The 12,918-nt window shown below is 42.3% G+C and overlaps 1 long non-coding RNA gene across 1 annotated transcript in view; it reads left to right on the forward strand.

Moving 5' to 3' along the window:
* The window catches only part of LOC106043488 (uncharacterized), a 122,643-nt gene that overhangs the window by 53,778 nt on the left and 55,947 nt on the right, over positions 1-12,918 (forward strand). The window contains exons 6-7 of the long non-coding RNA XR_010825295.1: positions 8,080-8,156; positions 9,608-9,745. This is a non-coding gene — a long non-coding RNA (uncharacterized lncRNA). The remainder of the gene's footprint in view (positions 1-8,079; positions 8,157-9,607; positions 9,746-12,918) is intronic.

A 12,918-nucleotide genomic window follows, 5' to 3' on the forward strand; every position in this document is an offset into this window, starting at 1 on the left:
AATTTTCCAGGAGATTGCAAGGATGTAAAAATTTTGCAATGGGACACATACATGTATGTAGACATGTATACATGTATATGCACACATGTGTATCTATGTCTATACAATTGCACTTCGCTAACAGCGTGATGGATTATTCTAGACATCTGAAGAAAAGGAATATAAGAGGACAATGGGGCAAGAAAAGGACAAAAAAAACAAAAACACAGATTTCCTAAAGGTCTATGAAGAACTGATTTGAAGATACATCATGTTTAAGTAGTACAGGGAACATCTTTATTGTCACATCTACATCTCCATGTGACTAAAGCACTGAGATTTCTTGTCCTGAGCTCTTTCACAGCTGCATCAGGACAGCAGTGAGCCCCAGCAGCACCATGTGGCCTCCCGGCAGGGAGTGCACAACTTTTCTTGCCACAGAGGAGCCTTGACTCTCCATCAATGTAGTACTGCTTTGAAAGTCCATTTCATCCAACAGAGAAAAGGGCAAATGGAGTTCACCCTTCAGTCCAAGGATACCACTATTGAAAATTCAGATGCAGATCTATCAATGTCAGAAATTTAAAAAAGCAGTGACTCCCATATGTCAGTCCAGATTTCTTTGCTGCTTCCCAGATGGAAGTGCAGATGCTGTGCTAGGTTTGCAGAGTCAGCCCACTGAATCCAAGAAAGGCATGTTTCAGGACTGTAGATACCCAAACACCTCTGAAAGTATCTGTGTGTGGTGTCACAAGATGCTCACGTGCCCTGCCCCTCACGTGCTATCGGCTCTCTGAAAAAGCCGGACAAGGGGCTTTCAGCTCAGGAAAGAAGTCAAAAGCTTGTAAGAAGTGTAATTTGTGAGCAAAGGAGAAAACATGACACATGAGGTCAAGAGAGGAGATTTCAGTCTGTTTCTAGTACAACACCTACCTTTGTCATCAAAGAAAGGGCCAGATTTAACATTGCTCTGTGATAACATGTTCTGTTGGGGTGACATGAAGAGGCAGGGTATGAAAGTGCAGCTCTTCTTTTCCCACACCTCTCCCGAGCTATCGTAGTAATCTTCCACATCCTCACTCGCTTCTATCAACCCTACTTGCTTTCTTTAACCTTAATAGGATTTTCAAAGACTCAAAGCTGTCTGGCAGTCTCCCTCTCAAATCCTTTTGGAGATAATCAGACCGATGTGTTAATCACATTTATGCTGTATTTAAAAAAAGTGGGATAAAGTCAGAAAAGTGCTGAGCAGCACTCTTCACCTGCAGCTTGTTTACAAGCAAAGCAGAAAGAAAGGTGGCAGACAGCATACCAAATAGGGGTGTCCAGATGCTTTGCATATGGATTAGAAAATAACCCAGACCCTGATTAATCATTGGATTGAGGTTTCTTTGCTATGTTTGAGGGTGAGAAGTAGAGAATGGTTGTCTCAGCTTGATCACATCTGAAGACAACCACCCCAGGCTGATCCTTCCTCAGCCCTGTGAGCAGCCTCTGATCTGTGGGATTTATGCCACACATGGTTAGGTGGGAAATGGAAAGGAAGTTTATTGCAGAACACTTGGCATGGGCCTGGGGAGTAAATTGATAAAGACGACATGTACATTGTCAAGTCGGGTGTTCTTAATTTATAGAAACCCCGAAAGCCATTACTCAGTTCCACCCTGTGAAGTTCTCCCTGCCAAATCCTGGTGTATTTATAGGAATAAAAAGGAAGAACTGGTTGAAGACAAAGGAGCCACTAACACACACATACAAAATGCCCAGGTTTTGAGGTCTGACAGAACCTCTTTTTTAAGGGAGCTCTTATACCAAAACCTAGGCAATGTAGTGACATGTAAAATGACTTAATTCTACATTTTTTCCCATTCAGAATATCTCCTGTATATATATGAAGCACTCTCTTCAGTCCTGTAACTGGGTGCAAAAGTAGAATGAAAAAGGTAGTGCACTTAAATTTTCCTAGAACCACTAGAGCATGTCACACCCTAAAGGATCACCGGAGATCTCAGAGTGCTTGCTTGCAAATGGGGCAAATCTGTTGCTCTGACTTCCAGGTGCATTTTAAACAGTGAGGGCAATAAATAGGCTGCAGTTCCCTTTCTGCTGTCCTGGTCCCAAGTGGGCACAAAGATACAAAAGGCTGTAGGTCTCCTTAATCTCTGTGGTGGCAACACCCTCAAGATACGGCCTAGTGAGCCAGAGATGAGGGTCCTGCACAGGGAAGGGAGGATGTCAGGACACATCTACAGCACCTCAGCTGCCCTGATCTCCACTGCAGAAATGGCTCAAGTCAGAGGAGCTTCAGACACGTTAGTTGCCCTTGGTGAGAAGGCACTGTCCATGTTAGTTTTGGATGTCACTGTTAATGAGTATGATCATTCTGCAGCTCACACGTCCGTTCCCATTAGTTGTGGTGTACAGCTGCCTGACACCCTGAACATGTTCTCGGTCTGTTTTGCATCGTGCAGCCTGCTGCATAAATGGCAATGCAAATGTTTCCTTGATAATTTTGTCACACCAAATCTGATCAAATTTATTCTGTCTCATGCACACACATACACGCTCAAAGACATTTGCCCTGAGGCATTAAAGCCAAACTCTGCTCTCTTAGTTGAAGAAACCCAGCAGGAAGCGGTTCAGAATGCTTGTGCCTTAGCTAACCTGTTTTAATAAGTTTTGTGGGCTTTGCAGTACAAAAGGTAGACATGGTGGTAGTGCTCTTGAAAAAAAAAAAATCTTTGTCTCATGCACAGAGAATGAGTTCAGCGGACCAGCCCTAGCTATAGCCTTGCTTAAATCACTTTGTTGCTCTGTGCCTTGATTCGATAAACCTTCCCTATAGGGTTTGTTCACTGGACGCTTAATTAATCTGTTGGCCATATAGTTTCAGATATTGTGCTCAAATAGTGTCAAGATGACAGTAAGAAGAGTTTCTTCTTAGTTAAAGGGCATCAGCAGCCATTTCTAAACCTGAGCTTCCCAATTCCAGCTCTCATGTGCAGATTCCCTGAGCAAACACGCAGGTTTTGGCTGGTGTCAATTCACAGACTGAGCAAGGCTGGACTTGCTGATGTGGCTGCCTTTCTCCAGTTCCTTCCCTATGCTTCACCTTTCAATGGAGACATCCCTCAAAGGCTTTTTTGAAGCTTTTTTGAAGATGAAAGTCAGTCTGAGCCAGGTTTTGAGAAGGAGCTATCAGAGTTTGAGCTCAACTGCCAGCTTCTCCTCCTGACATCAAAGCCCATCTATTCTCATTTGCCATGGCCCCCATATTTCAAAGGGTGACTAATTCCACTTTCTCTGTCCTCCTGAGACCTGTAGTTGGCTGCTTGGTTTTTGTTGGTGGTGTTGTGTTTTTTTTTTTTGTTTGGTTGGTTTGTTTTTGGTTTGATTTCATATGTACTGCTAGAGAAAGAGGTGAAAGCCAGTTGTACCTGGAGACTGCTGGCGCTGTCCAGCTTCATTCAGCCATTGGCCCCCACCTGGAAAACTGTGAAGTGAAATCAGAAAAAAACCATAATGTGGGAAAGAAGAAAAAAAAAAAAAAAAAAGCAGTTTGGCTTCCTGTGATTCAGGGAACAAAATCCATCTCTTTCTGAAGTGCAGAAACAAAAGAAGACAAAAAAGCATTCCCTGCTTGGAAGTGCTTTTTTTCTTCTTTTTGACAACAGATTTAAGATTGGAAATTCTCTGCAATGTGATCCCAAACTCCAGGACTCTTTGAAAGCCCAACAGCTGGAGCTGATACGAGCAAGGGTTTAGATGAGGCCTCACCCTACGCTGTTGTATTCAATCCAGTGTAGCAGCAACAGTGCTGGAGATAAGCATTGCCCTCTGCTCTACAGCCCGTGCACAAGCAAAACAGAGCATTAACAGCTGCTCAGTGCGTTGCATCTCTATTTCCAAAGCATTTTACGTAAAAAATTAAACATTAGCAGCTGTTTGCGAGTGAATATGTAGCAATTCCTCATTTGGCATAATAGCCCTGAAGGACTAGTAAAACTTGTGTCTATTCCACTTGGTGATATTATTGGGCTGACACAGATCTGAGCAAGGGCAAGGAAGGAAACATTATAATTAGGGGCTTACTGATTGCCTTAAAAAATTAAATAAAATGCTTTATGCAGTGGAAATGTGGCCCCTTTTGTTAGCCATTAGATGAGTCAGCCCGACACAATTTGGGTGTCTTGAGCCTTGGTGCTGCCTTGAGGCAGAAGGCAGCAGAGGGCTGCAGGAAGATCATCCCTGTGGAGCTCCTGTGGAGCCTCCTGCTACATTTGTCTCCATGGCACTTGCTCTAACGCCTCTTGTTTTTCCTCTCATTAGCATGCGGGTTGATAAATGCCGGTGTGCCCGCTCCTGCGTCTTTGACTTGTTCTCCTTCATGTCTGTCCTTGGGAAATGATGTGCCTTCTCGCCTTTCCCTCCTGCCTTGGGATGGCAGGGTTCAGGGAATGGTCTCACCTCTAAGGACAGAAAGTAGACCCTGGCTTCTGAGTACCTCGATTTAAAAATGCCCTCACACCTCTGTCAGTGATCTGAAGCCAAGGGGATCTTGTGCTGCTCCCCAAATGATGTACAACTGGGTCCTTAGAGGGTGGCTTTCCATCCTGGAGCTTCAAAGAGGCAGTTTAATGTTTTAGCTCTGTTATACCTGAATTCCTCCTCATCTCCAGGGTATTTTAAGCATGGGCAAACTGATATTTCTCTGTCAGATCCTAATGTGTCTATATACTGACAGACATCCAGCTGATGTAAATCATTACGTTCCACTGAAGTCAAAATTAGGAGCTGGCCAAGTGTTGCATAAGTCTGTGCTAGGTCATTTATTTTTATTTAATTATTTTTGGAGGTGAATCATGCAAATCCCTTTCCTGTAAGACTTGTCTTTCTTGGTATTCATGTTTCCTGTTCTGTGCCTTCTTTTATATACCAATCGCGCACAAAGTTTTGCTGCTTGTGTCCCCCATGGAGCTGCCAATATGGGCCATTCATTTCTGCATTAATGGGGATCCTCTGGATTGCATGAAGTTCTCCGAGCTGTCTCAGCAGGCCGTTTAAGTGGGCTTTAACTTCTTGATGTGATCAGCTGGCACCCAGGGATGGCAGAGCTTAGGTCCAGGTTTTATCTGGCTCTTTCACAGGCAGGGAATGAAAACAAGAAGCCCCACCTGAACCCTTTGGGTTCATCATTTTGGGGGAGTATGGGTTCAGATCAGGGAAGAGTCTGACAGCAAGGACATGGGGAATGAATGGAAAAAAAATTCAGTAGTGGCAACATCAAAGATCTCTGTATCAAAGGGTAATAATTGCCAGAACAGGAGAGATTTAAAATATCTGATAGCTCCTTTATGAGATTTCCAGTTATCAGAATGAAAAAAGAAAAAATCAAAATTTAAAAACTCATACGCAGAAAATTAAGGAAAGGAACAGAAATGGCAACATGGCATTTTGAATCATGTTTTCAAAAGCAGAGCATCAGTGAGTGTCTGCGTAGAGACAAAGCCAGCACTGAAGCTGTAATACAGATATTAGCAATCCTTCCAGACTGGCAGAAGTTCAAGGATTTGTACATGTCTGATGGGGGGATTGCTCATTTAACATCTATGTTTCTATGAGGAGATGATCCTGGCATCGAATCCAATCTCATCCTAACCCATCCAAGTATTCTTGTCGATATGAGCAGGTGGAGGCTCTTTCAGGGCCGGAGGACGACCACACTCCTCGTGCACAGTTACAGCACAGGAGATGACACAGACTTCGGGGAATAAATCCTCAAAAGGAAGATGCAGACGCTTGGTGAAACTGGGCAAAGCTTTCAATCCATTTTATCAAAAAATGTGCAGTTCACCTTTCAGCGCAGATGAGGCGTTAATGATAACTTCTGAGTGCAGAAACTTTATCTACATCCAGAACATTTGTAATTAATGTTGTGCAGCTGCCAAAGCCAAAAGTCAGCAGACTTATAAATTTGGTGTTGGTTCTTGGATGATATCAGGCTACATGCTTTCTTCCATGGGTTATTTCACTCCTCTTCACTAGTCCATTGAGCTGTTCTGTGCAAAGTGCGCAGAAATATAGCCGTTGTGCGCCTGATTTTGCTGCACGCAAATATAAAATTTCCTTCTCAAGTTAAGGGGAAAGCACACGGTGAAAATTTCAGTCTTTACTTCACTGTTGTTTCAGTTGCTGCACTGCAATACCAAGTGCTAAACTTGAACTCGTGTGACTGAGGGGATGGCAGTGAGCACATAATTGCCAAATTTACAAAAATGGGGGGGGAAATATAAAGGGGGTGATGGAGAAATATTAAATGATCTCATCTTTCTGAGCCTTAATGGAAATGAATCGAGGCTGCTAGACAGCTCAGGAAGGCAATTATAGGGATATAATCTGTGGTGTTTAGTGAAGCGGTGATGTGGGGCATGCTGAACATGATGGATCTGGCTGCTATTTCCCATTAATAATAATGCACTTTAAGAAAAGGCGGTGCTGCACGTTTGTGCTTTTGTGTCTGTTCATGTAGTAGAGGAGCCAGCCAATTATTATTTTTATTTATTTATTTATTTCTGCACTGGGAATTGCCTTGGACCCTGTGACTGAAGTGGCTGTAGCAGCGCACAGTTCCCCTTAAGGCAAAGCCTCTGTAAGACAGTGTTTGCTTTTGTGAAGATCTTGGCCTTCTTTCCACCAGTCCAGCTGCTGGAAAATTGTGGCTTAGGGAGCTGTTATGCTCTTTGAGAGTTGGTATGTGCCCTGGTTGATAGCCATCGTTGGCTGAAATCCCTGATATAGGTCAAAAGCACTTGCTGACAATAAAAAGTGCTTGTGCCTGGGGAAAAAAAGGAAATGAAAAAAAAAAAAGTACTTATTAATAGAATCAAGCAGGGAAAGACTTTTCCTCTTCTTAAACCTCAGGTCCTCCTTTCTGCTGCAGGGCTCTAAAGACAGGTGGGCAAGCTGTGACAAAAGAACCTATTAAAACTGTCCCAAACTATTTCTGAGGTTTGGAAAGCTTGGCTTTTCCTGTGCTCGGTCTCAGTCCCAAAAGCACCCACTCCCTGGAAGCAGGACTGCCTGAGGGATGGTGGTGAAGGTGTAGGTGGAAGGAGATGTGCAGGACCTTAGTGGAGGAGCTTCCATGCTGGCCCTGTTCAGTTGTGAGCGAACCACGGGGCTGGCTCTTCTTTGCAGCAGGGTTGCTTTGCCTCTGTCTGGCAATAATAAAAGCAACCCTCAAACTGGCTTTAAATGACCATGGGCAGATGAGTCTTGATAAAAACAGCAACTGGACCTAATGAGTCTGTCCGTGCAGTTCCTGTAGGTACAAACAAGCTCTCTTTCTGCTTTCCTCCACTGTAGGTCCTAAATCCAATCACACCATGCCTTGACAAGCTACCAAGTGCAACAAGTGAGCATCACTGGTTTATTCTGCATTTGGTTTGTGTGTTCTGCCAAACTGATTCAGGCTTCCAAATCCTCAGTCTCATTTCCAGACCAAATATATCCCAAATATATTGGGATAATCCCAGAGAAAAGTACTAAAGACAAACACAATTAAACATTTATCTGGAATGAACTGAATGAAATTGCAAACTCTTGAGACTTACTTCTTGCTAACGATTTGCTGATAAGTCAGTCTGATGCAGGCTGACAAGGAAATGCTTTTCCCAACATGAGGGACCTGTGTTTGTGTCTTACACCGATTACTTTATACAGTGTCTTCTTTACCAGCAGAGACTTGCAAATCAGGTGAGAAAGGAAAGAAAGAACCAAAATATGATGCCATGAGAGCATATCCAGAAAAATGCATTGCAGAAGAGTAAATGGAATCCATGAATTTATTATTCAAAGATTTATACATGAGTAGCAGTTCATAAACTATCTAGGATGTGCTTCATTATTTCCCAGAAAAGGAAAATAACGATTTCTCTCTCTCTCTCTCTCTCTCTCTCTCTCTCTCTTTTTTTTTTTAATCAAGCTGTTTTGAAGGTAGTTTAGTGGTGGTGGAACGTTGAATGTTGCAGCCTGTCAGGCCAATAGATTCAGCCCCTCCAGTTACCCACCCATTATACTGAAACCTTTTCCTGTCTGTAGATCCCGGTTCCAACCCAGTGGTAGATGAGCAAATGTCCATTGCTTCAATATCCACTTGTTGGCACCAAACATGAGTGGTAAGACCTTCTGCATTATCTGTGACTACTGGAAATGGGCATTGTTTGCTAGTGGGATCTTCACTGCTCCACAAAGAGCTCCAATTTGTATTTATAGAGAATCTCTTAGATTAATTGCTCTAAGCTGGACTCCTCCAGACTTCGATTCCCTCAAGGATGTTTAAGGATGCTTATAAAGGGAGAAAAATGGCATAAACATTAGGAATGAATGATTGGTTATGAGGAGTAAATCTAAAAAACTAAACTGAAAATTAGAGGGATGAGATTTATGCACAAAATGGGCTTCAGCTCATTGCAAATCTTTGCTGGGGAACAAGAAAATATTTGCAGATTTTGAGACTGTCCACAGCTTTCTTTTTTGACATTTGAGAGTGTAACTTTGCAACCTCTTTGTCTTAAAATAGCAACTTTTAAAAATTAATCTTCATTGTAAATATTTTTAAAGTAAAATAATCTGAGAATTGAATGAAACCAAATTGCAAAAGAAATGTTATATACTGGCTGTCAAGAAAATTATTTTAATTTTTATTTCATCAAATACAACCCGATGTAAAATACATACATGTTTTACATACTTTTTTTTTTTTTTTTAGTATTACTATTTTATTTCTACCTTTATAGCAAACTGTGAAGTCCACTGTCCATCCAGCTCTAGCAAGAAATTGAATTTGAGAAGGGAAATCGTCATTTAGTTGATTCTTTAGTACCTCTATTTTTATTCTGTTTTACAAGTATTAATGTTAAAAGAATTTATCATTCAGCTGGATATGTTTCTACAGAGATTTATTTTACTCTGAAAAGGAAGGGAAAAGGCAGCTATGCTAAAGTAGCAGACTCCTGAGCCACTGACGGAGGAGAATAACCAAATAAGACAGCACATGGTCCAGAGTGGGAGAAGCGACCCTGTCCGTGTGCGGGGTGTAGATGGGGAAGAGCCTATGCAGTAATGAAACATCAGGGAGCAGAAAGCAGGTCGGGAAGTAAAACAAAAAGGAAAAGCTGACGGCATGGGTAGGCATCTCCAGAATAAAGTACCCCAACTCTGTGTTCAGACCAGTGAGAAAATCAGTCACCCCCCAAATATTACTTTCTGATAGCCACGGGGCACTGTCAGTGCTGGGAAGAGAAGCTGCCGGAGGGAGCAAAACTTCAGGAGGGATGCTGCCCAAAACCAATTCCGTCACCTCGGATCCCCATCTCAATTCCTTTAGATTTCCAGTCAGGCCCTTGGTCTGCAGACCCTGCCATCAACACCTGCTTTCCTGAAGTGTTTGATGCTCCGAAAACCAGGCTGCCCGGGGCCTGTCTTTCCCAGAGCCAGGCGTGCATTTTGCATTGTTTGTAGTCTGTGTCTTGGAGTCATTACTCAGTGGTACAAGCGTGCGTGCACGCGTGTGGAGCGGGGAGGGGGGGAATAATTGTGCCATTAATGATTGCTATTTTGATTACAGGATGCAATTGTCACTGCCGTTGGAAGCCAATCAACGCGTTGTGAGTGGGAGCCCGCTGGTGCTTTCCAATGGTCCTTGATTAAAAAGGAAGCTCTTGGCTATCTTCAAGCAGCGGGAAAGGAAACAGCACGGGTGAAGGTAAGGCAAGTGCCAGACTCTTGCTCCCGATGGATCACAGCTCATTTTCACCCTAGTTTAGTCATGCAATCTGCTTTTTTTCTTAACTCTGAGGCCTTCTTCCCCCTTTGCTCCCTACCAGGCAACGTCTAGAACAGCCTCTGCTTTTCAGTGACAAAATCTGAGTGATCAGCTCTGTGCTCTGGTGTATTTTCCTGCAAATTAAATACACTGTGTGCCTTCACAAACCATCATCAGTTTATGTAGGCTGTTGCTTGCCTCTTGACACCCGTTCTCAGTGCAGTTGCAGAAGTACGTAACTGGAATCCAGCTCAAAACAGGTGACAAATTACAGGCAAGCTATTTTTGTACAGCAACAGGGCATTTTAATTGAAGTGGCAGCTGAACGTATAAATATACAGTGTTTCTCCTCAGATTTTCAGATGTGTGGATTTTCAGACAGAGAAATTTTCCAGCATCACGTATGTCAATTATTTTCCTAAGAATGAAAAAAAAAAAAAGGTTTTGTTTTTCTGTTTGTTAAAAACAAACAAGCAAAAGTGAGCGAACTCATCCAGACTTCAATATCTGTTGGATTTAAGTCACTTACCCATTAGCTCACCCAAGTGTATTATGGGGGCAGGATGTGGGGGGGGGAAATCTGCACTGAAACTGTCACAGATTTTTGAATTAATGTCTCTATGTCCTATGACCTTCAAATGAGGCATCTAAAATATCTCCTCACCTTTAGATGCTGTGAAAGCACAAAATGGTCAGTCCAACACATAGTACTTGCTGCAGAAGATCACCTCTGAAAGTCAAACTGTGTTTTGGTAACTCTGCGTAGATATTTTTCTATGTTTAATAACTTCGGGCTAGCTTAAGATATAGGAGATTGATAAAGGAAAAAGAAAGGCGAGGGTTCATCCTTGGGCTTCACACTGCAGGAAACATGAGCTGACTGATGTTTGCAGGTCTCCATGAATGCTACAATGTTTGCCTTGCAATCCAAAATGAACACCAGCTAGGCTCATGGGAATATAGGGATGCAGCTTAAAGCTTTACTTAGCCCTCTCCCCTTTAAGTGGATATATGGAGTAGTATTATCTGTATTGTGGAAATCACTGTCGTTTCTAATGTACATTTGTAGATCAACACTGATATCTTGTTCCTAATAATTCCTGGCAGAGAGGTTGGCTCTCACCCCAGCCTACAGTGAGGATTTCAATTATCTGGTGGGAAACACATGGCCTCTGGTACCTGGAGTGTTCTTGTCTGGCTTGAGAGTTATCTGATCTTCTGTTTTGCCACGGCTAAATTAAAGTGGAGATGTATTTGGAATTTAAAGGTGTATGTTCCTGCATAAGCTGTGCTAGCCATTAATGCAGAGTTGACACTGCTGCGTAAAAAGGGCCCTATCAGACCACAGCTTTGTGCCATGATGCTCTTGTTCCACAATATTCAACACCAGAAAAAAATACGGAATGAAAACAAACTTAAACAGTCACTCAGGCAAACTGCAAGCCTCTGTGGCCTGTGCTTTTGAAAGGTTCACATAGCTGCAAAGGGGACTAGAAACTCTATTACACTCTTCTCCCCTTAGAAACCCTGCTAATGCATCCATCTTTTTAGCTTGTTAAATATGGGATAAGGCTAAAAGGTAAACACTCAGATATGATTGTCATAGCACAAATAATAGGAAAAAAAAAATCCAACTTACAAGCTCTCTTAAAATCAGAAATAATTACATGTCTACAGTACCAGGTCTCAGGCTGTTTTCTATACCCTTTCATTACCCAACCAATTTGACAAGGCAACCCACACACTCTTAAATAACTCTGGGAAAAAAAAAAAAAAAAAGAAAAAAAAAAAAGAAAAAAAAGAGGAAAAAAAAGAAAGCCTCTTATGGGATGGAGCGGATAGCTAGCATGCAAAAAGATGGTATCTTTGTTCGTTAATAATGTACAAGTGACAACTATCAGGGGAGTGGTTTTCAGCAGATATCAGAAACGTATGGAAGCTTTGAAGAACTGGCCCGAGTCTGATCAGTTTAGCTGTGCAGAGCAGGCAGCAGGGAGGGGGTATCACATGGCTGTGTGCAGCTTCAGCACAAGAACTAACCCAGCCTCAGGGAACGTCAAACGTTTCTTGTCTCTGGTATCTGGGCAGCTGATTTGGATCTGCAATTAATGGCTGAGAGAGAGTAGAATCGCTTCCCAGGCAGTTATCTGCCATGGATAATGTTTTTTGGGAGCTGAAGCGCAAACCCAGAATGCTGCAGAAAAGAACGCCCTTTGACTTCAGTGGTCTTTGATTAGGAGCAGGGTGCTTTCTGGATGCCCTTTACAGCCAAGCACCTTTCCAAGAAACTGCTAATGCTCTTATGGGATCAGGAAAGGAAGAGCTAGAACTGAAATAGGGCAGATGCCAGGCTCACAGTCACTCTGCATGGACTCCATCTTCTTTTCTTTAGCCCACCTGCCTCTATAGATAACCATCCCCAGTCTCCCATGCTAAGTTTGACCTTACCATAGCTTCATCCTTTCAGCTAAGAACAACTGACTAGTTCACACCTCCAGCTCCATTAAAATGAGGGACACTTTTTTTTAAAGAAAGTTAGATAAATAGGTAATGTGTGTAATAACAATGCACAATAACAACTTATCTTGATGGATCTTCTTCCAATCCGTTCTTGGTTTCAGCCTCTGAAATATCTTGTGACAATGAGTGATCCTCAGAGTAATTATTTATTTTGTGAAAAAAAAAAAAATTGCATGTTTTAACCCCACTATCAACACATTTCTTTAGGTATTTTCCTGTGTTTTTTTTTTTTGTTTGTTTGTTTGTTTTAAGAAACTGAATAACCAGTTCATGTTCATCTTCTCCATACAACTGATAATTTTTTAGGTTTATCTCACCTTTTATCCACCTTCATCCACTCCAGCTGCATGATCCTGGTCTCTTTAACCTGAACTTCCAGACTTCCAGGAGCTATCAAGTCATAGATTCCCTCCTAGTAATTTTCTCCTACCATTTTTATTATGTAGTGTCATGGGAGCCTGTTGCACTTCTTTGAAATGAACTTCAGCTTTGGTTATTGCAGATAATTTTCTACCATCAGCAATTTGCCATATTAGTGTTCTTCCCTGTTTTGAGACCGTGTGGAGTTGTTGAACAAAACAAGCTCTAGCAGA

Source organism: Anser cygnoides, chromosome 16, assembly GCF_040182565.1.
Source record: "Anser cygnoides isolate HZ-2024a breed goose chromosome 16, Taihu_goose_T2T_genome, whole genome shotgun sequence".
Lineage (NCBI taxonomy): Eukaryota > Metazoa > Chordata > Aves > Anseriformes > Anatidae > Anser > Anser cygnoides.